At 38.3% G+C, this 27,845-nt stretch overlaps 2 long non-coding RNA genes across 2 annotated transcripts; one reads left to right on the top strand and one right to left on the bottom strand.

Moving 5' to 3' along the window:
* Positions 1-6,742: 6,742 nt before the first annotated feature.
* On the bottom strand, positions 6,743-9,980 carry LOC131012891 (uncharacterized). Its single transcript, XR_009097503.1, has 3 exons — positions 9,517-9,980; positions 7,498-7,561; positions 6,743-6,984 (listed from the first exon to the last, which is right to left on the bottom strand). It is a non-coding gene; the product is annotated as an uncharacterized LOC131012891 (long non-coding RNA).
* A 12,746-nt stretch (positions 9,981-22,726) lies between these two features.
* On the top strand, positions 22,727-23,695 carry LOC131012890 (uncharacterized). Its single transcript, XR_009097502.1, has 3 exons — positions 22,727-23,093; positions 23,189-23,246; positions 23,411-23,695. It is a non-coding gene; the product is annotated as an uncharacterized LOC131012890 (long non-coding RNA).
* Positions 23,696-27,845: the final 4,150 nt, after the last annotated feature.

Here is a 27,845-nt window from a genome sequence, read left to right as displayed (position 1 = left end):
CTTTCTCGACTCTATTTCCAACTCATTATTCCTATTTTCTTAATAGGACAGTCAATCTCTGATATCTCAGTATCCGGTATCTCTATTCCCGGTAGTTGGAAATAAAATAAAATCTCAGCTCAATTCAATCAGCATCTCTATCTCAACTCATTTCTCAAATCTCATCACTCTAATTCCATCGTCGGTTTATTCACTCGTATTTCTATTTAAAAGACAATCAGTCTTATTTGGTCATAAAAAAAAAAGTAGTCTCGTAATTCGACATCTCAGTACTCTCAATAGTGTTAAGACACTACCTCACAACATAGGAAAAGTACGGGGTGTTACATCCTACCCCCCTTAAAAAAAATTTCGTCCCGAAATTTGAGTTATTCTTCTTCGGGAAAAAGCTCTGGGTACTTCTCTTTCATCTTCTCTTCAAGTTCCTATGTTGATTCTTCTTGACCGTGAGGTCTCCTTTGGATTTTTACTAAGGAATCGTCTTGTTCCTCAATTGTTGGATCTTCTGGTCCAGCATAGCATCAGGTCTCTCTTCATAGCTCGAATCTGGTTCCAGGGACACTTCTTCTTGACAGATGACGTGTTTTGGATCAAACACGAACTTTCTCAATTGAGAAACATGGAAAACGTCATGGACGTTCGCGAAGCTCAGAGGCAACGCTAGCTTATAGGCTACATGGCCTATTTACTCTAATACATCATAAGGTCCTATATATCTCGGTTTGAGTTCTTGTTAACTCGAAAATAACATGCTCCCGAGATAGGGAAAAACCTATACAAACATCATTTCTAACGTCAAAAGAATCTATCAGTGATTACTCAATTGTTGAGTTTTCTTTTCTCGATTTTGCTAATCGATTGCCATAACTCATGGCTAAGTGGTCTCACTTCTATTGTGGAAGTCTTTAATAGGTATAATTGTATAAGGTTGCCAAAGTGGCGCCTTCATGTGTTAACACGTCAAACATCTTTCTACGGAAGATGCCCTTTCTCACTTCTTATTCTCCTATCAAAGCGTCATTTCAGTTTTGGCACATTTTTATACTTTTCGCATGTGCGGTGTAAGGGGTATCATGAGCTTCTCTCGAAATTTCGTTTCTCAGCTCTTCTTTATCAGGCACACACAGTCGCTCTCTTAAAACTAAAATGGCATTATCTGTCGCCTCTTCATAATTCTCTATTTTCTCGATTCGAATCTTCATTCGCAATCTTTCCATCTTCTCATCCTCTCTCTGAGCTGTGACTATTCTCGATCGTAAGTCAGGTGTCATGCTCAGTGCAGAAATTATTATTTCTGTCGTTGGTGGTGGTATCTCTACCTCCTAATTCATCTTCTCGAATTCCTTGATTGGGTTCACTTCTCGTGTAAGGAGAAATCCTAACTCTCCCTGATTCTTTCTGCTCAATGCGTCGGTTACAACGTTAGCTTTTCCAGGGTGATAATTTATTCCACAATCGTAGTCCTTCATCAACTCTAGCCATCTTCTTCGTCGTATGTTCAGATCTTTTTGCTCAAAGAAATATTTGAGACTCTCATGATCGGTGTATATCTCACACCGTACTCCGTAGGAATGGTGTCTCCAGATCTTCAAAGCATGCACTACGGCTGCTAATTCTAAATCATGCGTTGGATAAATCACTTCATGCGGTCTCAGTTGTCGTGAAGCATACGCTATAACTTTTCACTCTTGTATCAGTGCACATCTTGGACCATTTTTCGATGCATCAGTATAAACTGCATACTCTTGATCCGCTTTTGGAATAGCTAACACTGGTGCAATAATAAGCCTTTTCTTCAGCTTTTGAAAACTCCGCTCGCCTTCGTCCGTCCAAACGAACTTGACTTCTTTCTTTAGCAGGTGCGTCAATGGCTTAGCGATTTTCGAAAAGCCGCTAATAAAACGTCGATAGTATCCTGCTAATCCCAGAAAACTGCGAATCTCGTGCGGTGTGGTTAGCGGTCTCCGCTCCTATACCGCTTGAACTTTCGCTGGGTCTACTTCAATTTCTTTTGCAAAACAATATGGCTGAGAAAATTGACTTCTTCAAGTCAAAACTTACATTTGCTAACTTCGCATAAAGCTTTTCAGCTCGAAATCTCTCTAATGCGATCCTTAATGCTCTTCGTGTTCTCGTTTATTTTTCCAGTAAATCAGGATATGGTCTATGAAGACTAACACGAACTTGTCTAGGTATTCGCGAAAAACGCGGTTCATGTGATCCATGAATACTGTCGGGATGTTCGTCAATCTGAAAGGCATTTCTTCCAAACATCTTTGAGTTTATAGTAATGCTATATTGCATATGCGATACCGTCTTCGGAAATATCTTCCGATCGTATTTTCAGCTGATGGTATCCCGTTCTCATGTCAAACTTTGAAAAAGTGCTCGCTCCTTGTAGTTGATCGAACAGATCATCGATCCGTGGTAAAGGATATTTATTCTTTAACGTCACTTTGTTCAACTTTCGATAAACGAAACACAACCTCAAGCTTCCATCCTTCTTTTAACAAAAAGAACTGGTGCTCTCCACGGGAAAACACTGGGTCGAATGAAACCCATATCTAGAAGTTCTTGTAGTTGCAGCTTTAACTCTTGCAACTCTGTGGGGGTCATCCTGCACGACGCTTTCGACGTCGGTGCCGTGCCAGGCTCTAAATCGATCGTAAACTCAAGCTGTCGGTCTGGGGAAATCCCGGTAAAGTTTCAGGGAAAACGTCTTTGTAATCTCACACGACTGGCGCGTCATCGACATTTGCCTTGGATTCGTCTCTCTGATTCAGATATACAACATACGCGGTTGTATCTTTTCTTCGCAAGAGATTTCTTGCTTGCAGCGCCGAGATGATCAGCGTCTTCTTCCATTTTCTCTCAATGCCAATGAAGGAAGTAGTTTCTTGGCCAGGTGGCTGAAAAGATATTCGTCTCTCCTTGCATTGTATCTATGCATGGTTTTCCTCTAACCAGTCCATTCCAAAATTATATCCAAGTGCCACATAGGCATCAATCTCAAGTTTCTAGCCTCGAACTTAATCGATTCTAACTTAAATTCTAAGTTAGGTCACACGGATGAAACCGTAGTAATTCTGCCTATGGGGCAAGCTCTACGTTCAGTGTCGAACAAAAATACTATGGGCACATCATTCAACTCGCTTATATCTGATAAATTCTTCTATTCTTGTCTGGTGCTTTCTGCTCAAGTGTGAACAGTCACTGATGATGCGGTTGATTCGCCTGCGGGGCTGGTGGTTGCCTTCTTAACTGACGTGGTCGATAGGCTAGCTGTTGTCGCTGTGGTGGAGGTAGCGATAGGATTCCCTCCATTGCTTTGAGTTGCGGCCGAAACTGACTTGGTCGTCCTCCGCTTCCACTTTGCTGACGATTCGAACACTGTTTCGAGTAGTGCCCGACCCTTCCGCAGGTGTAACAGCTATTCTGTCTCATCTTGCATTCTCTCAGATGTAATTTATTTCTCTTCGACAAGTCGATGACCCTCGCGGTCCTTGAAAAACTGCTGCTTGGGCAGTCGGGTCAACATAAGGCTGTTCGTCTCAGTTCTGATATTGCGGTGGCGCATTTTGACTCTGTCACGGCTCCTTAGGGATCTTGACTTCGGTCGTCCCATTCTCTCTTTCCTTTTTGCCCGCATCCAGAAAAGGATGGATTGCACGTTTGTATGCTCTAACTCGTTTAGGTGCTGAAACTCAAATCACGTTCTCTGGCTGCATTGCCAGTTCTATATCAAATGCTCTATTTAATGCTTCAGTACACATAACCACATTCTGACTCGTTAAATCGTCTCGAACCTCTTATCTCAAACCTGATCGAAACAAATCTGACATTTTCTCGTTCATCTCTTCTCGATATGTGGCATACCGAACCAAGTAGCGAAACTGACGTTCGTATTCAGCTACGGTTTTATTGCCTTATCTCATATCATCAACTCTATTTCTTTCTTTCAATTTGTTTCTCTTTCTCGACAAAAGTCTAAGGGAACATATATCAACCTTAGAACTAATTCTCATAACTCACAAATCGTAAGACTCTTACTCGACATCATATTATTTTCTCGATTCTCATAACTCATCGTCAAAGACATATCTCATGTCTATCATCGCAACCTCAGCTCAAAACTCTACTCAAGCATAGAGACTCTCTGGTCATCGTCATATAGACATATAAGAAAATTTTCTCTTTCGAGAACTCTTACTAATTGCGGGGCAAAACGAAAATAAAACATCCCCTATTATTACGACGATGCTACATCTATGCTAGTCGTCATCTCAGTCTACTATCGTGGAAAACATTATTTGCTCTAGTCTGTCATCTCGATCTCCTTGAATTTACTGTTGCCTATTCTGGCTTAGCATCACTTCTTCTCATCCTCGAATTGGTTAGCTTTCTACATACTTGGCTAATAGAAGAAAATCCATAATCGAAAAGTTGTGCTCGTCCCATAATAATATATTCTACGACTGCTGCCATAACTCGTGTTTCTTCCAAACACTCTTCTTATTATACCATCCTAGTTACCTAGACATTCCTAGCTCTTGTCGGATGTGGTAGGGAATAGGATGTGATGAATAAAATGTCCGATCTTGAACAAGACGAGCTCAAGTAATGGAATAATTCCATAATAGCCAGTGCTATTTCAAGGATAATGAGGAAGTTAAAATCAAGGTAAGATCAAAAGCTAGAACAGAATCTAGAATGAAACTGAGATACGATATGATAGGAATAAATCAATACTGGAGGTAGAAACAATCCACTAAGTGGAAAATGAATATATTGTCCACTGTTAAAGCAAGGGGTAAAAATTTCCAACACAAACGGGTCAGGCTCAAATACAGTGGATCCGAAAAAATTTTCTCAATAGTAAATAGTTCTTCTCCTGTGGGAGTTCAAATGGATGCAGAAAAATTTTAAATACGACCAAGCGGGATAGGGACTCAATAAGTCTACCCTCATGACTACTCTAGCGATAATACGCGCGGTCCCGGTGAAAGTACCTCTATTGCGAAGTACAATTGGTCAATAGTATTATGCATCCCATGAGGTCTCCATACTACGTTCGTCCTATTAAGGTCGTGTCTATAAATCGCGATGAAAACTCTAACTCTCGTCGTATTATCTCAACGGTTGGTTTCTCTGCTCCTCTTCTTCATCTTCTTCTCGGTTTATGTTCCTTCGGTTCCCTCTTCTTCTCGGAGGTATACTATAAAGGAAAAAGAGTTATATAACTATCGACTTCTAAACTAACCGTTCGTCATTACAAAATACAAATCCTCGTTTTTCTTACTTCACTTCTATATCTCATTTGTGATCTCAAAGTTCTCAAAATTCTCGTCTACTCTATTTCTCGTCTATCATCGTTCGAAATTCTCATCAATCTCTATTTCTCATTTATCATCAAGCCTCAACATCATCATCTTTCTCAAAGCTCTGATAAAGATAGTGAAACTCACTAATCATCTACATCTCTGTATATATATATATATGGAAAATTGCCTCTCTCTCGAGGTCTTTTACAAAAGTAGGATCCTATGTAGAAAGGTCCTAACACTAAAATGATGCTTTAACTATACAAGCATCATAGGTACTAAGCATCTATAGATCTATGCTATGTACACATACACACTATATTATGCCTCTCTACCTATATATATACATATACGTATATATCAACTATGCATCTATACATATGTACGCGTCTACTAGATACACGTGATCGCTAGTCGTCGTCTCCTGAAATCCTGCTCGTCGCATCGTCAACCTCCATATCCTCACTCGACTCCGTCTCCTCACTCGGCTCCGACTCCTGACTCTCGTACTCGTCGATCAGTCGGCAGACGCTATCGTCGCTCGGCTCATCCTCGACGTCGGTGTCCATCATCGGACCATAAACCGGCACCTCGGGAATAGGTACCCATGTCTCGATTCCGTTGACAGCGATATGACGCTGTAATGGCTGGGTCCGTCCGTGGCCGACCGTCATCTCTGGAGTTTCCTCATCCGGGTCCTCCTCATCACTGTCCAGGTGTACTGGCCGAGACCTTCCCTCCTGGGCGTCTCGGGACGGTGAAAATAAAATCGAGTGTATATACGTCTGAAAAGCCAAAATGCCCGGCTCAGGCAACGGGGCAACCCTCGGATAAGGATCAAAGGGCACATACTGTATCTGAGGCTCAATAGAAACAATCGGCTATACTAGCCTCAACATCTCTCCTCGTATTCCACATCAACTGCCTCGTATCAGAATTCATCATCTCAAACAATTTCGTCATCAAAACAATTCATAACTCATTAGTAAATCAAACTCAGCCCTCAACAGGGAAGCAATAAGAAACAACATCAACCTCTTACCTCGTTAAGCCGGAGGAGATGGGGTGCTGGGGTTCTGTTTCGAACTGACTCTCTCAAATTAGCCTAAGAATTCAAATTAGGCTAGTACTCAATTTTAAAAGAGTAGAAACAATCAAAGGTTCAACTCAGTCAAGCAATAGACTCAGAGCAGATGACCTGCTCTGATACCACCCTGTCGCAGCCCGAAAACCCGACACTAGTGATAGTGGGGTACGAGTATCGATACGACTATTTTTAAAAGAATAAAAGATAAGAAGGATAGGTCGAACATAAAGCGGAAGCTCGCATCAAAAGGTGTTAAGGAAATTATCATAAATGAACCCAAGGGTAATTTCGTCAATGTCGTTATAACTTTTTAATTATCAGGAATTTCAAAATAAAAAACAAAACGGGTATCGCTCATTTTTCGTAAGGAATCATAATATGCAGAGTATCGCAGCAAAAGGCGAATCGATTATATGTATGAAGACATATAACCGTGAGTACATTGCTTAACTTCAAAAGAAAAGTTAAAGTATATCCTTTATCAAGACTTTATCGTCAAAATGGAAATACGATAAAGTAAATACATCCTCTAACAATTCCCCGCCAGCACCAGACCAATCTCGCTCCTCGCTTAGCCTGCACATTTAGAAATACATGCAGGGCGTGAGTACATAATACTCAGTGGGCAAACGCCGAAAAACAAGAAAGGTGCTCTTAGAGCTATAAGTTTGAAGCTTGCCACATCTCAGCAATACACAGAAATAAGATTAGCGTAAATGAATCTGTGCATGCAGTTTTCATAATCAAGGTATCATAAATAAACGATAGCGCTATCAAAGTACTCATCATGCATGTACCACATCTACAACTCATCATTATCAAAGGTACTGAGAAGTAGGCCTCCCTCTCAAGTACCGTGACCGGCCGACCCGAAGACGGCTCGCAGTCACCTCTGTGCACAAAATCCCGCTTGTGGCAGGACCGAATTCGTCTCATCAGTAGAGGGTAACATACAGGTTCAACATCAAAAATTGGCAAGTCAAACAGTTCTCAAACATCATTTATCTCAAAGCATTTGATAAGTTCATAACATGATTAAATCATTTTAGAAAGCTCATACGATATACGTATACTCAAAATATTGCCCACCTGAAGACCTTACTCAAAAACTCCCGTCAAAGCGGAGTTACTTACTTCCCTGCTCTGCTCGTGTCTTCAGGGATCATCGTCATTGTCGAAAGTTCATGTCAAATAATGAATCTCGATTAGAACTTAACGACGAAAACTCATGCCTTAACTCATGCTTTATCTTATATTCTATCTCTTAATCGACTCTACATAACTTCTTCACTCATTTCAAATTCTTAAGTCCAAGGATAGGTTTCAAGAAAATCATGGTTCTAAGTCTCGATTTATCTCCCATATAAGACTCGTCTAATCTCATTAAAACACTTAGGCAACATAAACACATAAGGCACATAAGAAAATACAATCAAACATCAACAAATCATGTTCTGTTTTCCCACTGACTCGACTTCAAAATTTAACACGTTCTGACTCCGACATCTCCTGGACTCCAGACTCATACCAAAAGAAAGGTATTTGAGTCTAGTTTCATTTAAAAAAAAGTAGAGTCAGAAACTCAAAGTGGTTTGGGAGATATGGCGTTTTTACCACGGTCTACCATATTCGGCAGTTTTGAGCAATCGGAAACATTGATTTTTGCAAAATAGTAAAAGTTGTCAAACTGAGCTCAAATTTGGTGGATATCTAGCCCATACAGTAAGGTTGATACCATAAAAATTTGGAAATCTAGATCACACAGGAAGCTACTGAAACGAATGACTTTGTCCCCTGTTCTCTGAAATTCCCGGTAGAAATGTGCAGATTTGGTTTTGAATTTTATAAAAATAGTAAATCAAGTCCAAATGACTTGCAAGTTTACCGGTATGCTCAAGACTCATGTAGGGACATGCTGTAAAATTTTCAAAGCCATTAGACATCGAAAACCCGTCGATCACAGTAGGTCAGTAGCCTACGAAAAATCACCAAAATTTCATCTCAAACTCTTAAATGCTCAATTCAACATTCCTTCAAAGAAAACCAATCAAAGCTCATTTTAAACACATATAACACTCAAAAACATTCAAAAACATTAAAATACTCATCATACTCAATCTCAAATCTCCTCTTACATCATAAACTCAAATCTCAAGGAAAACGTTTCTACAAACGTATCAATTCAATCCTCTTTTCAATTTCATGCTCAAAAACACTCAATCATTCATTATTGACTTCATACATCATATAACTCATTTTACACAAATAAATCCCCTTTTATCATGCCAACTAAACTCTAATAAAAACTCATATATCCATATAAACTCTTCATAAATCATGACAACTTTCACATAATGGTCATAAGCAAAATAGACCTCATGTTATCAATCATTGACTTCTCAAGATATGAAAACTCAAAAATTCTCATAAACTAACTCAAGTCAAAATTTTACTTAGCTTAGAAAAGACTTAATCAAACATATTAAAACACTAACATCATGTTCAATTACCTATATTTTAAGCCAAAACACTTAATAGACATATATACAAGAAAGTCCTAATTTTTATTAAACTAAACTCTTTGAAATTTTATAAACTCACATGGATCTTTAATCTCATCATATATCTATCAATTTTAGTCATTTAAACTCACATATACTCCATCAATTTTATAAATTAGAGCATAGATACACATAGCCCTAATTTTAGTAAACTAACTCATATCAAAATCATCATTTGACATCATATGCTCAATTTACTCCACTAATCATCATCATATACATCTCATGGACTCATATACATCATCAATCCATCACCTTGATCATCAACTCAAAAATTCCCAAATTGGGGTAAACTAACTCAACCAAATTTTTACATCACAAGGCATAGCTTTTCAAAACACACACAAATCATTACCAAACATCACATAGATCATTTTTCTCACTTCTATTCAAGGAAAGAAGAAGAAATTTTTTTGAAGGGTAGAACACCCAAATTTTCGAAAATCTTGAAGAATAAAAGAGGGGGTGATTTTCTTGCTTCAATCCTTCAAATATACTCATATATATCATCATACAAGTTTAATCTATGAATATAGAGATCACTTACTCAAGTTTTTCACCAACAAACAAACTTTCTCTCACTAGTCTTGAAGCCAATCTTCAAGGATTTCCTTGGATTCAAGTTGATAGGAGGTGTTTAGGTGGAATTTTGTTGGTGATTTATGTGTTTGGCATATTTTGGTGAAGCTTCGGAGGTCTCTCCAATGGTTGACAATGGAGGAATTATGAGAGAGAAAGGAGAGAGAGAGGTGGCCGATTGGTGAGGATGAAGGAGAGAGAGAGTTGCTTGAGAGATATGAATGGATTTGCAAGATTTAGATGATCTTATAGAGATTTTGCAAATCTTAAAGAATATTGGCAATTAATGCCTTTGATCTCTCTCTCACTCTAATCTCTCTCTAATCTCTACACTATCAATCCTTACTCTCTCCATAATATACTCTCAACTCTCTACTCTCTCAATTCTATACTTAGCAAAATTTAGGCATATAACATATGGTAGAGAGAATTAAAATAAAGTGTGAGAAGGGTGATTAAATAATAATCACAAAAACTATGGAAATATTACTCATTAATAAAGTACCATAGTATAATTATTCATGTGACCCAAAATAAAATAATTATAGCACTAATATTAGTGCACTCACTCAATTATAATATTCCTCGTCATAGGAAAAATAATCTAAAAATATTATGCTTGGAAAAATTTCCATAAACCGGCATCATTCGATTTCTCGGTAAAAATAAACCGCACTTGCTTCGGAAACTTAATCAAAATTCCAAGTGCTAAAGTCTCAAATAAAAATCACAATAATTTGGTCATAATGACACACGTAACAGAAATCACATAATCAATCAGTCACGTAATTTCACATAACATCACATCAAAGCAGTCGGCAAACACAAACAGACTAAACGTCTCTCTCTAACCGACTATTTTCATCAAGGTTCTCACTCTTTCTTTCTCGACTCTATTTCCAACTCATTATTCCTATTTTCTTAATAGGACAGTCAATCTCTGATATCTCAGTATCCGGTATCTCTATTCCCGGTAGTTGGAAATAAAATAAAATCTCAGCTCAATTCAATCAGCATCTCTATCTCAACTCATTTCTCAAATCTCATCACTCTAATTCCATCGTCGGTTTATTCACTCGTATTTCTATTTAAAAGACAATCAGTCTTATTTGGTCATAAAAAAAAAAGTAGTCTCGTAATTCGACATCTCAGTACTCTCAATAGTGTTAAGACACTACCTCACAACATAGGAAAAGTACGGGGTGTTACAATTGGTGCCATTTCAAGGGCTTCAAATTTTACAAAAAATCTTTCAAAAGTGTATCACAAGCAGAAATGCATTCCAAGAAGTCACAAGTGATAGTGAGTTCAATATTATAGCATCCAAGCTTGAATCCTCACAAGGTGGATGTTTCAATGGTGCACTCAACTCTCAAGTGTTTAGAATGGACGTGTTTGCACTCAAATTGAAACAATGCATGCAATCTACCATAAGCTTGCCATTTGTCCTAACTCTCTATGCTTCAATGTGCTACAAACAATGATAAAAAAGGACTTTCATACGGTTGTAATGAGGGCTCTTTGGTGAGGTGGGGTATTTTTAGGCAAATGACTCATATCCCACAATCTAACAATCACAATGAACAAGTCAAATTCATCATTTCTCTTATCAATCAAAAAACCTAAATCTCCACATTTCTTCTTTTCACCCTTAGTGATACTTATCATGATTATGATTCAAAAGGTAAATCACTCCCCTTTATGCTCTTTATTCAATATTTCTTTTTCTTTTTTTTTTTCTTTTTCTTTTCTTTTGAAGCTCATAGAGGACTAGTGATTTTCACTCAATCAAAGTTAGACAAGTAATTTCAATCATTTCCCAAACCTTTTCATCAAAGCAACCACTAACACTCTAAGTTCTACCCCTTTATCATTGGTTCATTAAAAGAAAGGCTACAAGGCACGAAAGGGGTAAACTAGGATCAAATGAGAATTTGGACACAATTTGAGTTAAGTGGCTAACAAAGATGGCCTTAAATCACTTCAATATTAACAACACATCTACTTTTATTTTCAAGATAGGACTCATGGCAAGTTCTAGAGATCAACACACATGCTCAAATGATTTACACTCAAGAACAAAATGAGATTGTAAATGTATGACAATCAAAGGCTCAAATCTCACAAGCTCATTTTCAAGTTCTTGGAGGCAAAACATTTAACTCACTTGTCACAAGTTCAAACTTTTCATGCATAATCCACAAGTGATACACACAATTTTTCCAAGAAACGATTTATATCATAAGCCCAATGACATTCAATCAACATCACAAAGTTTGATACAATTATCCCAAGCAAAACAAAAACAAAAATATCAACTTAACTAACTCTCAAGCTTTCATTTATTCAACAATAACAAAAACAAGACAATAAAACTAAAACAAACAAGAACAAGTAAAGCAAAAGATAGATGAGACACTAATCCATCTTTCCCCTCCCCCCAAACTTATTTCACACAAAGGAGAAATAAGTTTAGATGAAGGAAAAAATGGTTACTTGTCTCGTACTCACAAACGAGGTGGAGGCTTAGGCGGTGGCCATTTTTCATCAAATTTGTATGCTCCATCCGTTGCCACCCAAAAATATGGTGGCTTATCAATCTTTGAGACATCCCGGGGGTCATGGTAATCCCGTTCACCATCTAGAGTACCACCACACTCAAACAATTCTTTATTAGACAAATCAAACTGAAAATCAAAAGATGAAGATAAATAAAAGTGAAAGAAGCAAGCCTTCATAGAATCGCCCGTGTCGAGGTAAGGATCGACAAATTTTTTGACTTTGCATTCTTTACAGCTTGTGAAGTCTTCATCTTTTTGGAATTGTAGAGGTTGCATTGGAAAAGTTGGGCTCTCGACTTCAAGGGATTTGGAGAATTGATCGTCATCTTCTTCATACTCTTCTTCAACTTCTTGAGGCTCTTCACTTAGCATTGACATTGGTTCCTCATACAAGGTTCCATTTTGTAGGCTAATGGCCATGCACAAATCATCAATTCGCTTTTAATTTTCCATAGTGGTAGCCAAAGACCTTCTTTGCTCTTCTAGCATAACATCCGAGTTTGCTATACTTTTTTCTATCCAAGCTTGTGTAGCTATGAAGCATTGTAGAAGATCGTCTCTAACATTCGGATTATCCTCTTGATAGTAACAATTTCCCCCTTGAAAGCCTTCTTGAGTGAAATGAGAATTTTCATAATTCCAACTATTGAAGTGGTCCTCATACTCCAATGGCGATTGCCACTCTATGGCATTGCACCCCATGTCATAATACTCACCATAGGAAGGTGTTGGTTGGAAGGTTTCTTGGATGAATGGTTGCCTACAATTTCTTTTTGCTTCTAAAACTCGCAACTTAAGTTGCATCATCGCCAATTGTAGTTCGAGTTGCTCAACCAACTCATTCCTTCCATCATCCATTTAATATTTTTGGTGTTGTGTAATAATTTTCTTTTTCATCACCCTACCAACCAACAAAAACAACGAGTCAAAACAAATATCTTAAGATAGAAAACAAAAATAAATCAAGTAAAATGTCTAAAGTAGTTAAACACAATGATTCAAAATATCACAAGTAATCAAACTAAACTAATCCCCGGCAACGGCGCCAAAAACTTGTTCGCTAATATTTTCACCACGCCGCAAGTATACGGGTAGTTGTAATATATGGAAGCAAGGTCGTATTCCACAAGGATTAGTAGTCAAATTCTAGTGATTACCTTAAGTCATTATGCTAGAGCTATTTAGACTAAACAAGGAGGTGAGTGGTTTGATTAACTAACAAATTCAAAGACAAAATAAGAACAATCAAATAAAGTGGATTAATTAAGTGATGAAGGTGGTTTAGGGATTAGGCAACGATGGATTAGCAATGGACTTCAATTAGCTCAATATTAGTCTTGATATTCCTATTTATCTAGAGTGATCTCCCCACTAGTTCTAGCCCCCTCCCGGACGACTAAAACTGTAGATTACGGGTCATAGTTGCCGTCCCCGGTCAACTTCTAACCTATAACTCCCAAGAGCACAAATGATCGGTAAACTCTCACCCAACTCTCAACCTCCCGGTTTATTGAGTCAATATGTTTCAAGCTCCTAATCTATTATGATTATCCTCTCCCGATTCAAATCACAAATTAGAAATGCATAGAAAGTGGCCAACAATCCATACAAGAATTAAAGCTAGGGCTTGAAAAGATAATAACAAGGAAATAATCAATACATATATTAAGCATAATAATCAATCCATCACATCATCCATGAGCCTAATCCCCAAACCAATGGGGGATTTTATCCAAACATGTTCACAAACAACAAACCAAAATCAAAGAAATACATAAATGAAAGAGAGAGTAAGAAGTGACAAATCCTATTAATGAGCTTTCTTCAATCTTCTCTCCTCTTCAATGCCTTCAATCTTGGTAAAAAGATGTGGTAATGGAGGCTAGGGTTTGGTGTGAATGAATTGGGGAAGATGGAAATGGGTGAGTATGAGGTTGGGGAAGATGAATAATGTGAGGAAAAGGGGGAGAAAGGGGTTTAAGGGCTGAAAAACCCGACTGGGGCCCATTTGGGGAGGCTCCGCTCTTTTCCCGCGGTCCTGGCCCGCGCCCGCGGCCGGCAAACGTGGGGGAGAGTCAGGGGACCCGCGGTCCCGCCCCGCGGCCGCGGGTGGTGACCGCGGGTGTCTCCTGGAGTCGGGGGCAGCTGACCCGCGGTCCCACCCCGCGGCCGCGGGTGGTGACCGCGGGGTACTGGGCGTATTGCGCAGTCCGCTCGTTTTGCTCCGTTCTCCCTCGTCCGGACTCGGATTTGGTCGCCGTTTGCGCTCACGGATTCCTCTCGAGACGTAATTCAATCTCATATCTTCAAAATCCTCCAATTAATCATTGAGGTTTCCTGAAATTGCTCCAAAACTATACCAAGATATCAAATCTTTATAAAACTAAATATTCGGGCACAAACAAGCATTCACAAGCAAAACATGAAGGGAAATGACAACAAAACATGTGGAATTGAGGTACGAAAACCATGTTTGTCATTGTGCATGAAAGAACAATTCATGTTCCTCACAGTTCTCGTGCCTGGGACATCTAACCCAAAGATAAAGTTGGACGTATTCTTGCAGCCATTGATACAAGAGTTGCAATATTTGTGGGAGGTAGGTGTGAACACTTACAACATATCTTTGAAGCAAAATTTTCAGATGCGGGCAGCTCTTATATGGACTATCAGTGATTTTTCAGCGTACGCTATATTTTCTGGATGGGGTACAGCTGGAAGATTGGCATGTCCACATTGGATGGAGGATACAGAAGCATTCACTCTACCGAAGAGTGGAAAACAATCATGGTTTGACAATCATCGGAAGTTCTTGCCTCGTAACCATGTGTTTAGGAGAAATAAGACTTCATTCTTGAAGAAATAAGGCCTGCAATGTGAATCCACCAGAACAGAGACCGGGAATAGAAATATTGAATCTAATCGAGGGATTGGGCTTCCTGAAGGTTACAGAAGACTTTCATGGCATAAACGCTAAACTCGCAAAAGATCAACACATTGGGTGGATAAAAGAAAAGAATATTTAGGGATCTTCCCAATTGAAAGGATCTTCTGATTCGACATAATCTGGATGTCATGCACATTGAAAAAAATGTGTTTGATAACGTATTCAACACTGTCCTCAATGTGAAGGGAAAGACAAAAGATACAGAAAAGTCGAGAGAAGAATTGAACATCTTCTGCCGACAGCCTGAATTGAAGAAACTGGATGGAGCCCAACAGTATCCAAAAGTATGTTACACACTTGAAAGGGATGAGAAAAATATTTTACTTCAATGGATCAAGAGTCTTAAGTTTCCTGATGGGTACGTGTCAAATATTAGCAGATGCGTTGATTTGAATGCCCTAAAGATGCACAACATGGAAAGTCACGACTGTCACGTGTTCATGCAAATACTGCTACCTGTTGCCTTTAAAGAACTTCTTCCTAAGAATGTTTGGCAGGAAATTACTGAGTTAAGTTCCTTCTTCAGGGAATTAACATCACGCAGTATCTCAATAAATGATATGGGAATGCTTAGTGAGAATATAATTGTTACTCTATGTAAACTTGAGCGTATCTTACCACCGAGTTTCTTTGACTCAATGGGCCGGAGCACCTACCAGTTCATTTGGCAGATGAAGCACGACTTGTCGGTCCAGTTCAGTATCGGTGGATGTATCCTTTTGAACGATATTTGAGGACATTGAAAAATAATATAAAAAATAAAGCCAAGGTTGAGGGATCCATCAGCAATGCATATATACTAGAAGAAATGTCAACTTTCTCTTCGTATTAGTTTGAGGATCATGTGACTACAAAGTATAGAAATGTGCCTCGCAATATTGATGAACCTGTTGATGATAATGATGATCCTAATGAACTCTCAATATTTAAACATTCTGGACGTCCAATTGGCGAATGACAAAGAGATACATGGAGCCAAAAGAATACATTGTTGTGCATATGTATACTTTGAGCAACTGTGCAGAGGTTACAGACACATATGTCAAGTGAGTATTCTCGTTCAATTTATGTCTATAAATATTCATCGGACATAAGTAGTAACATATAACTTTTCTTTGTATCCAAGGATCTTCGAGGAGGAAATACGATATACAAATCCTTCAATCACCGGAGCAGAGTTAGAGGTTGCGTATGATAATGATTTTCCTGGGTGGTTTAGCTATTATGTAAGATGCGACATATTTATGTTAAACATACATTTACTTAACTAAAATTGGCTTGCAAACTTAAATTATTGTGTGTAACAGGTGAGTCGTCCTTCTAATGACGATTTGAACCCATATATTAAGTCGCTTGGAGCTAGGCCCTTAAATGAAATTGAAACATACATTGGGTATTTTGTGAATGGCTATAGATTTCATACGACTGATCATGATATATATAGAAAGTGCGACTGTCAACAGTGGCGTTTTGATGTACTATTTTTCTAGCAACTAAACCACAACTAAAACGGTGCAATTGTAGTAATAAAATAGCAAATATGAATATCGTCTCCACAGGGATTGAAATGTCAAAATCACTCTAGCTATCTCCTAAACAAACTTAAGTAGTAGACAGGAAATAAAACGTAGATGTTGAAATACTCAAACTAAACTGTAAACAAAAGAATAAACGAAACAAATATCTAAATCAAATGAAGAAAGGAAACTGATCCTAGGGTAGTAAGTTCATTAACTAAATCTACGCAATTAATCTATTAATCCTATGTACCAGTTTAATCCAGTTATAGTGATAAATCACTTAATTAATCAATTACTCTCGCTAGAGCATCAACGATCGTAGATTAGTAAATTCTCTATCACCGCTAGGTCTCAAGAAAATTTACTAACTCCCAATAGCTCCTAAAAATAGCTCCCTATGATCCACCTATCTCCGCTAAGTCTCAGGATTAAGATCATATCATACATTTCTGAATCCGCTAAACAATTATCTCTGTTAGGTCTCAAACCGAATAGCTATACATGTTGGATTTGTATACTGAAAGCAAGAACCTTTTATGCTTGTATACAATGTTTCCTATGTTCATTGTTTTAATCCCCTATCTGATTGTGTTCATGATTGCATATGTATGTTCTTTATCTCTATATAAGTAGATTATATGGTGTGTTGTAGATCACAGAAGACCATATAATTGGAATAACGTTAAGAGATATAAAATAATCACAACCGAAATAACTCTAGGACGGGTTATTGGTTTAGGCTGCAGTATCGATGGAAGTAGTTTGTCTTGACTACTTATCTATACTGATACGTCATTACGTATTGATAGGACCACAGTGAGATACATTCTTCTATCTGACTTAAGTGAAGAATCAAAGATCTCGGTAACTTATAAGATCTTAATACTAATAAGATTTCAGATATATATGTTGATTCGTTTATCACTTTGATTTACTATGAGTGAGAGTTATATAGTAACTTGAGTACTCTGTATCTTGGGTGATAGCGGTTAATATATGATATTTGATTATCTGTATTAGTACTCGTATCCGGTGTAGGATAATGACATCCCCTTAAGGAGCTCAATAATGTTTATTGCGCTAAACCCTGCAGGTTGATTAAGTTCAGGCGCAATAATAAGGTTTGAGTGGTACTGCTTAAGGATTACAAAGAGATTAATTAATTTAAGCTGTCAGAGCTCTAATTAATTAATAGATGTCGGATATTTTAAATACGAGGATTTAATAAGTCTAAATACAAGCCCCGACTCAACACCGGCAATAAAGGGGTAAGTCAATATTGGTTCTCTAGTGGAATGAACTGATATTTATAAATTAATTATGGTCTGGGCTGACCATGGATAAATTAATTTATTTAAGGCCCATCTTTATTCCTTGTATCTGGTCCCTGGACTGGCCCAAAGTCTCTTAGCCCTAGAAGAGCTAGAAATCGCCCCATACACTAATTCTGTGCCCACACGTATTTAATTTTATTTAAATACAGCTGTCAGCTCTCAGGAAAAACACACTGATAAAAATTAGGGTTTTGAGAGCTGTGGGAGGCGCAGGAAACGTGTAGGAGGCTTCTAGCTTGGGACTTTCATAGCTCGTTGTCCATCCAACGGTGAAAGCTGAGCGGGATACAGTTCAGAAGATCAGAACTGGAGTCTATCAATACGATCATCAACGACCTCTGCATCCGCTTCTCAAGTAAGTAATTCCTAACACCTATGTGCAGCTGTTGAATTCATAGGAGCATGTTTAAGATTAATCGTTGTATGATAAATTAATAATAACCAAGAAACGATCATCGGGCAAACGGAGCATTAATTCAATTTAATATTCCTTCAACACATGCAAACTATTGATCAGATAATTCACAAGAAATTAAGCACCAGGAATTATGAATCATAAACTGGAAGGCACAAATGTATCAACAAATTAATTACATAAATTCAATCAACTATTTGCAAACTATAGAATCAGCTAAACGAAACTAGCCAGACATAATGAAATAAAACATAAACAAAATTAATAAGAACACAATTGAAAGAACTGAATTATATAAAAATCGAATAAGAACAATTGTAGCAGCTTGAATCTTCAATCTTGATCCAAGCCTTGAAAACTGGAAATAAACGTAAAACTAAAGCTATAATGCTAGAATGTAATGTGTGGAACCCTAGGTAGGTCAAAAGAGGACCTATTTATAGTCTTAGGGTAAAAATAAAGTTCGAAAATGAAAATAACTCGAAAAATTGGAAAAATCCGCCCACATCTCCGACTCGGCAGCCAACTCGGCGGTCAACGACTTGACCATCGAAATCCTTCATGAAACCTCTCAAAACTCGGCGACCGCCGAGTCTGCAGAACCAAGCACAAAAATTTGGCAGGAAGTTCGGCGACCGGAACGGCGCCCGCCGAACTGGTCGCCGAAGTTAACCTTCAAAACCACAAAATCGGCGGTCAACGGTGTTTGGCCGCTGAAATCTGTTTTTCTCGCCCCATCCTTAGAATCTTCGTCTTTTCTCGATTTTTAGGCTCGATTCTCTCAAAACTCTTCTCTTAAACATATTCCTTACTATCCATGCTCCAATACCACTCATTCCTGCATCAAAACAGTCAAAACTACACCCGACCGTGAAATCATGAAATAATTATGCATTGTTATGTATGAATTAGGCGGAGATTCGTCACATTGTTGTTGAGACTGGGCGAGAGAACCGGCTGGATGAGATCTACTTGGAGGTCGTATAGCCCGATAGGTCACGGCTCTACGGCACTGGTCGAAGCCAGATTAATAGGGGGTCTACTCATAGCACATGCACTTCCGCGATGTCTCAGCAGCTGTATGAGACACGAACACACCGAGGAGCGCCTTGAGGCCGAATGAGCAGCATTTGAGGCCGAATAAGCAGCATGTGAGGCCCTTGAGCAGTGTATGGCTCAGTTCGAGGAGTTCATGAGGCGGTCGGATCAGCTACCTTCAGCAGCACTTCTACATATTTATATTTAGTTGAACTATTTATTTCATGTTTTGGAACAAAATTACACTTGCATTTTCTTTTTGCATTTATGTTTTCTTGAACTATTTATTTCATGTTTTCAAACAACATTGCACTTACCTCGTTCTCCATCCCCTATTTATTGTGATTGAATTCAACGTATGTAAATGAATTCAAAATACATTACAATTACCAAATTAAAATACTAATGGTGTATAAACTAGATTGATATATAAAAAAATATTAATAATAAATTAATAAATAAATATTTTTTCAACATAAAAATAAGGACGTATGCAAATAAATTCAAAATACATTACAATTACAAAATTAAAATACTTATAGTGTATAAACTAGACTGATATAATAATAATAATAATAATAATAATAATAATAATAATAATAATAATAATAATAATAATAATAATAATAATAAAAAATTAATAAATAAATATTTTTTCGACATAAAAATTAGGACGTATGCAAATAAATTCAAAATACATTAAAATCACCAAATTATTAAAATATTTATGGTGTATAAACTATATTGATAAAAAAATTTAATAATAATAATAAAAATATTAATAAATAAATATTTTTTCGACATAAAAATAAAGACGAAAATGAGACCGATCCGTAATTGACAACATCTCTTAGATATCATCTCGACATATTCTAAGGTTATGAATATATGATATTGTATATTGAAATAGACTTTAAATGAATTAATAGGTACTAGATATATCAATAATACGAGTGTTCTATACTGGTGACCACTCGAAAGGAACTTCAAGGTTAAGCGTGCTTGACTTAGACCCTCTTTATCGGTAGGAAAAATGGGGAGTGGTCGACTGCCACATCAGCAATTTGAAAAAAAAAAAAAAAAATGGAGGGACTTGACCTGGTCGACCAGGAGGAAAAAGAGACCATGAGTAGTCTCTCTCTCTCTCATCTAGTTTGGATGAATGGTGCATTGACATTTGTCAATATGTAATTGGTTGAGAAATTTTGTTAGAATAATTAATAATAATTAGTATATGTTTTATATAAAATATTGAAAAAAAAATTAAAAATATCAAAATTTATATTTTTTCATTCTATATTAATAGAGACCACTCTTGCTATATTTCGAGTTTGGGTTGTTGTAATTTATATTTTTAGTTTGTCATAATTTAATTTGTTATTAGTTTGTTATTTTTTTTCATTTTTTTTGTAATATTTTAATTTATATTTAATATTACTAAAATTATTATGATTAAAAATAATAATTAAATAATTATATATAATGTTGTGGTTGGGTGGTTGGGGTGGTTATTGATAAATCAACAAAAATAGAGGTGGTTGGGTTGGGATGAATATTAGTGATGTGGAAGAAAGAGAAATTAATTAAATATTGAAAATGGTTGAATGGTTGCTGATAAACATAGTTTTAGAGCACAACTAAGATGGGTGACCGACTGGGAAGTTCGTCTAACGTATGCAATACTGTATAAATACGAAAATACTTGTGGGGTATAAAATAAATAAAATAAATTAAAAACAAATACCCGGTAATTAGCGGAGGCCTTTGCCGCCGGTAATACTCCGACACATCCGACGATCGGCACCACCGCCGTCCGATCAACATTACAGGCGGCGGTAGCGCCGCCGCTAATCACCGGCGGCCGTCGCCGCCGGTAAAGTCCGACGAAGCTTCGCCGATCAAAGGCGAAATTCACCGGCGGTGGCGCCGCCGTTATTTACCGACGGCGGTCGTTTGCCGCCAATAAATGAATCATCGACGATGAAATTACCAGTAGCAACACGCTACCGGTAATGCCACCGATAATTGTTTTTCCGGCGGCTGCCTCACGATTACCGGCGGCATTTGCCGCCGGAAATCGCGCATTTTTTTGTAGTGTATCATTATAATAAGTATTTGCATGCATACCTTTAATTTACACATGTTTCACCAAAATAAAATAGGGTTATTGGTGCCTAAATACATCAACTTTGGGGGTAGTTTGGTTTTGCACATGAACTTTGAAAGATGTAAAAAAATACATGAACTTTAATGTTGTAGAAATTTTATCACAAATTCAAATATTAGATATTCAAACTCCATAAAAATCTTACGATTTACGAGTTTAGAGATGTCTTATTCGATATCTTTTAATTAGAGATGTCCTAAACGATGTCATTTTTTAAAATGTCCGATGAATAAACGTAGATATTTCAACTTGCCACGTTAGCTATTGTCACACCCTAATTCTTAAAACGATAACTATAACAGGGGTACGACTCATCATTTAAAATGAACAAGGAAAAAACCTTGTGAAATCCGAATAAAAGGGATAACAATTGGGCTTAGCCCCTTTGGATGAAGAAAGACAGATATTCAAGTGATACGAATCCATCAACAAACATAATAACTTCAGGATCACAAGTTTAGTGTCATGCTTCAGATAACCAACATTTATAGAATGAAATACTTGCGAATTAATAGTATCGGCTCAACAAAAGATATTGTTTAGAGTCACAACATAAAGGTCTTAAGTTAAGGAAACAAAAGACATATACTGGCTAGTTCTACAGCGGAAGTCAAAATAAGGAGTTGAACTCTAGCCTCAGCTCGCCCCGTCAGCACCAGCCATTAACCTGAAAAATATTTGAAAATATTTAAGCTAAGTACAAATGTACATAGTGGGCTGCAACTTTTGGAACATTTCATAACCTGTAATAGCAGTTTATCCAATCATACTGTCATGACTTAGAAGGTTTTAAAGTGAAATAACTTCTAAGCATGTTAAAACATTTCATAATATACTTAATTATTTCGCGTGCGTTTGCACACTCTATTCTGTTACTCGCTGTGATCCCGGACCTTTTAGCCACCGACGGATCTCTGTCTCCCGCTTACTTGAACTGAGGGCGTAGGGATGGCAGTGGATCCTGGACCCGGTCCAGATCCGTGGATCCAGATCCGATTTGACGGATCTGGATCTCAATTTTTTGGATCCGCGGATCTGGATCCGGATCTGGATCTCATTTTCTAAAACGGATCTGGATCTGGATCTTGACATTTGAGATCCGGATCCGACCCAGATCCGACCCGTGGATCCGATTTAATTAAAAATTTATTATTTATTTTTTATATTTATTTTATAATATTAGATATATTAAAAAATAAAAAAAAATAGAATTAACTTTGAAAACCTAATTTCTAATTCATCTCTTCTCTCCCTCTCGGTCTTCTCACTCCCCGCGCCGCACCTCCATCTCTGCCATCCCTAGACTCACTCCCATCTCCCATCTCCCTCAGTCGGCGTGCCTCACCTCCATCGCCGGTCGTCTCGTCTGCAATCTCTCTCTGTTTTTCTCCGCTCGTCGCCCCCTCCGGGGAGGCCCACGCCGCTCGCCTCGAAATCTCTACAGCAATAGCCTGCACCGTGCACCGCCTCGCTGTGCAGCCTATCAGTTTTCGTCGTCCTGCTTCCTCCGGCGACTCTTTAGCAGCTCTGCCGACACCTCCCCAACCCAACGCCTAATAGCAGGTAAATCGACTGCAATTTGAAATGTGGGAGCTGGATTTCAATTTGCAAAAGCTGCTATTAGAGCTCAATTTGAACAGTTTGTTAATGCATTTAAGGTTCTCGAACATAGAATTTGTGGGGGATAAAAAAGGAGCACTGGTGGCGTGAAACCATGTATGTTTACATCTCTCTCTCGCTCTCTCTCTGTTTTTTATGCATTTTTTTCTCCGTTTCAAGAAGTGGATTTTAATTTGTGATTCAGAAGATTTATGTAATAATTGAGAGTTGCTGCATTCTTGTATACTGGGAAATTAGACTTTTGTGATTTGTGAAGCTAGGTTGTTTTTGGAGACGAGCTGAGCTGGTAGCGTGAGAATAGGAAGAAATATTATACAAGTCTATACCGAGAGAGATGGCAGACGAGCTGAGCTGAGGGGAGACGAGCGGCGGAAAACAGAGAGAGATTGCACACTAGATCCATGGATCTGGACCCGCGGATCCGTGGATCTGGATCCAAAATTTTCAGATCCGCGGATCTGGATCCGGATCTGGATCTGGTATATGAAAACGGATCTGGATTTGGTATTGGCCAGACCCGGTCCAGATCCGGTCCGTTGCCATCCCTATGAGGGCCTAACCCAGACAAGTTTACTTTGACCTCGGGATGCTACCCAGGCAGGCCTCATATTTCTCATGCTCCGGAAGACATCCAGCCGAGCACCCTTATAACGCCTCTGGTTAGTGCCCGATGGAGATCAACCCACCGAGTCAGCTAACAAGTGTACACAATTCTCAAACAACGTGTTAAGTCATAAGATTAACTGTACGAGCCTTAAACATGGTAGAGTGCACAAAAATATTTATTGGATATACAGTTTGTATTTCATGAAACATTTAAGCTCATTAGCTCAATCATACATTTGGAAAATAAGCCCACCTGTTTAGGCAAAGCCTGTCGTTTAACCTTATCTATGAATCGGAATAGCAGTGCTAATCCTCCTGATGTTCAAGGCCTATAAGAAATCTATTCTTAATAGGTCTCTTAAATCTAAACTCAAGTCACGGTAAAGTGCTTAACATTCTATGATTCACTTAGCCGGATTTTCAAATTAAATTTAATGAATAAATAATTGAAAACAATTCTCTTGAGTTAAGAACACCAACAATATTCTTACTCGTCTTTCTTTTGTAATTGGAATTATAAATAACCAATTAAAACATGATGCAATGCATGACTCATTTCATACTCAAGCATATAAGTGTTTACTAAAACAAAATGCACAACTGCTCTACTCCGTTCTGCTCTGCTATGCTATGCTCTGCTCTGGTATGCTATGTTCTGCTCTGGTATACTACGCTCTGCTCTGGTATACTACGCTCTGCTCTGCTCTGGTCAACCAGCTCTGGTCTCCCAACTCTGGTATCTCAGCTCTGCTATCCCAGCTCTGCTCTCCAGCTCTGGTATCCAGCTCTGCCATCCAGCTCTGGTGTCCAGCTCTGCCGTCTAGCTCTGGTGTCCCAGCTCTGGCATCCCAGCTCTACTCTGCCCCTCTCGCTCTGCTCTGCCCCTCTCTACTCTGCTCTGCCCTCTCGCTCTGCTCTGGCCCTCTCACTCTGCTTTGCCCCTCTCTACTCTGCTAACCTCTGAACACCCGCCGTCTCTCTCTTTCTCAGCCCACTGGTACACCTCACGCCTATCACCTCCTTGGCAACGGCGAAGCGCCGTCACCTCCCTCTGTTTATCCGGCGACCGCAGCAAGCTACGGCCGCTACCCTCACTCTCCTCTCCCATAGATCTAACGGAAACACAATCTACAGGCCACACCTCCGCCGAGCCCTAGATCCCCAATTCAGTCACGATTCAACACCAGCCCTCTCCCTTAACTCCGATGACCGCACTGGATCCACGGCCGCCGCCCTCAACTCTCATCCACTCTCGACTGATCCACACAGCAAAAACTCCACAAAACATACACGCTCAAGGCACGACTCTAAAGCAACACAGTTAAAGACTCTTCATTTTTCTTTTCTAATCGGTAATGTTCATGAATGTATGCACAACTCAGCTATACATATGTATGCGTGTGATTCTTTGTTTGTGATGTTTGAAAAGTCATCTTGTTCGATCATGAAATATGAACTGGACTTGGAATGAAATGGAGAAATCTCAAGGTTGAGAAGAACTTACCTACGGTTGCTGCGTTTCACCTCAGGGACGAAAAAGTTGAGAAGAATTTGGCTGAAGAATGAGGTTTCTCTTTAAAAGAAGACATAGGAAAGTGAAGGATACGTGGATGAACCCTCTCCACAAGCTTAGTAAAAATATCTTGAGGATTAAAGATGGGTTGGGCTCGATGGATTAAGATTGTGAAAGGGCCGATTCTATTTCCTTTTTAAAAGCAATTAAAAGCTTGAGGCCCAAATAAAAATAAGCCCAACTCATATAATAATTAAAATCCAACATGGACTTTAATTTAAATCTTGCAAAATTAATACTAATTATATGCAGAAAAATTCTCATATTCACATACTCACATTTAAATTAATATGCAATGCACAAGAATTTAAATTACTTAAATATTTACAAAAGCTTTTGTAAATCTTTTTTGTTGGAATTAAAAATAAATTCTTTTATCAATTCGGCGTGAATCATCTTAAATCTAAGTTCAAAATTATTCTAAACTTAGCTCGAGAAAACGGGGTATTACTGATCACTATTTTTATAGCAACAAAAACTGCAACTAACACAGGCAATTGTAGCAAGTAAAAAGTAACCGAGTATCGTATCCACATGGACTGACACAACGAAATAACTCTAGCTATCTCCTAAACAGACTAAAACAGTAGATAGGCAAACGAAAGTAGAGATTTGATTAGTACTAAATTTAAATAACAACAAATAAAAAAAGGTAAAAACTCAAATAATAAAAGACTCTGACCCTAGGGATGTACTTTTACTAATTAACTACATGCATTTAATCTATTGATTCAATTACCAATTTAATCCAACCCTGATGAGAGATCACAGAACTATTCACAAGCTTCTCTAACGAACACCTATGAAAGTAGATTAATTTACCCCCCTTCACATTCAAGACTCCAAGGAATAAATTAACTCCCAAGCGTACACAAATAATAGCTCCCTATAGCTTCACCTATCGCATTCAAGACTCAAGGCTAACACTATATCATGCATTCCTGAATCGGCTGAACAATTATCGCATTCAAGACTCAAACTGACCAGCTAAACATGTAAATTATTGGCCAAATAATTCACAAGAAATTAAGCACCAGGAATCATGAATCACAAGTTGGAGGGCAAATTGATATCAATAAATCAAAAACACATAATTAACCAGCTATATACAAACCCTAGGTTCAGATTAACGAACTAGCCAAACATCATAAAAGAAAGCAATAACATAATTAAAAAGAACGCAATTGTATAAACTGAATGAAAACGATTGTAGCGCCTTGAATCTTCAATCTTGATCCAAGCCTTCAAAACTGGAAAACTATAAAATTCTAAAGCTATAAAACTAAAAATATGAATACTGAGTATGTTCGGGTGTTGGGGTCTTGGGTTCTCTCTCGAATAGGTCAAAAGAGGACCTATTTATAGATTTCAGATTTCCTTCGGATCACCATGAAAGTTGCCATGCAAAGTAAAATTCTAAAGGTAATAGAATCGTGTAAAATAAGGCAACTCTCCAGCTGGATGCGCGCTCCGGAAAATACTCCCACTCTTGCTGAATTCGCCGCTCTCGCCAGAGGAATGGATGTCACCAGGGTAACGGGTCACGCCAGAGGAATAGATGATTTCTCTGACCTCGCCAGAGAAATGGGTCGCCAGCGGAATTGTGATTTCTCTGCTATCGCCAGAGGAATGGCGATTTCTCTAGCTTCTCTGACTATTGAGCGCTGAACTTTACTTCTCTGATGCTGGCGCTTCTCGGCAGAGGAATAGGTGATTCCTCTGCTCTGGCTTCTCGATTCCGCTGCACTAACTTCGATTTCTCTGACTTTTGATTCCTCTTACTAGCGACTCCTCTGCACTGATATGTTGATTTCTCTGGCGATTGATTTCTCTGCTCTGGCTTTCGACTTCGCTGATCTGGGCTTTGATTTCTCTGGTCTTCCAGAGGAATGATGATTTCTCTGCTCTTGAGATGTCGGTTCCTCTGCTCTGGAGACCAGAACACCTAGAAAACGCCAAAATCATCCAAAATTGCATTCTTCCATCTAGAATGCCTAAATCTCCTTCAAAGCATAAAATACACCATAAAGCGCACCAATTTCCAGAAGATTATCTTAAAACACGCACAAACAAACCCTTAAAAATAGTGTAAATTAAGCATAAATCAACTCCCCCACACTTAGCCTTTTGCTTGTCCTCAAGCAAAATCTATATGAATCCTAGGAAGAGATTGATTTCAACAATGTTCATTTCCATCCAAACATTCACAAAGTCTATTCAAAATTTTACAATCAACACATATCTCTCGGTCATGCAAGTAACTCAAAGTTTAAGAAGCAACAAAAAGGTAATGCAAGTAATTCGATCAGACCCAATTCTCCGCTAGAAGTGAGTTCCCTAATGTGATCGCCTTTATAATCAATATCACCATTTTTCACACTTTGTGTGCTTAGAATTTTCGACAGTTGAGCCATAATTCATGAAATAAAACCATTTGGATGTACTCCAAAGTCTTTTCACGTGGTTTCCCATGCTCATAGTTAGACTAGAGGAGCAGAGACTCAGAGCTATCACAT

The sequence above is a fragment of the Salvia miltiorrhiza genome, chromosome 2, assembly GCF_028751815.1.
Source record: "Salvia miltiorrhiza cultivar Shanhuang (shh) chromosome 2, IMPLAD_Smil_shh, whole genome shotgun sequence".
Lineage (NCBI taxonomy): Eukaryota > Viridiplantae > Streptophyta > Magnoliopsida > Lamiales > Lamiaceae > Salvia > Salvia miltiorrhiza.
The sequence above is the reverse complement of the archived record's forward strand: the minus strand, read 5'-3'. Positions and strand labels throughout refer to the sequence as shown.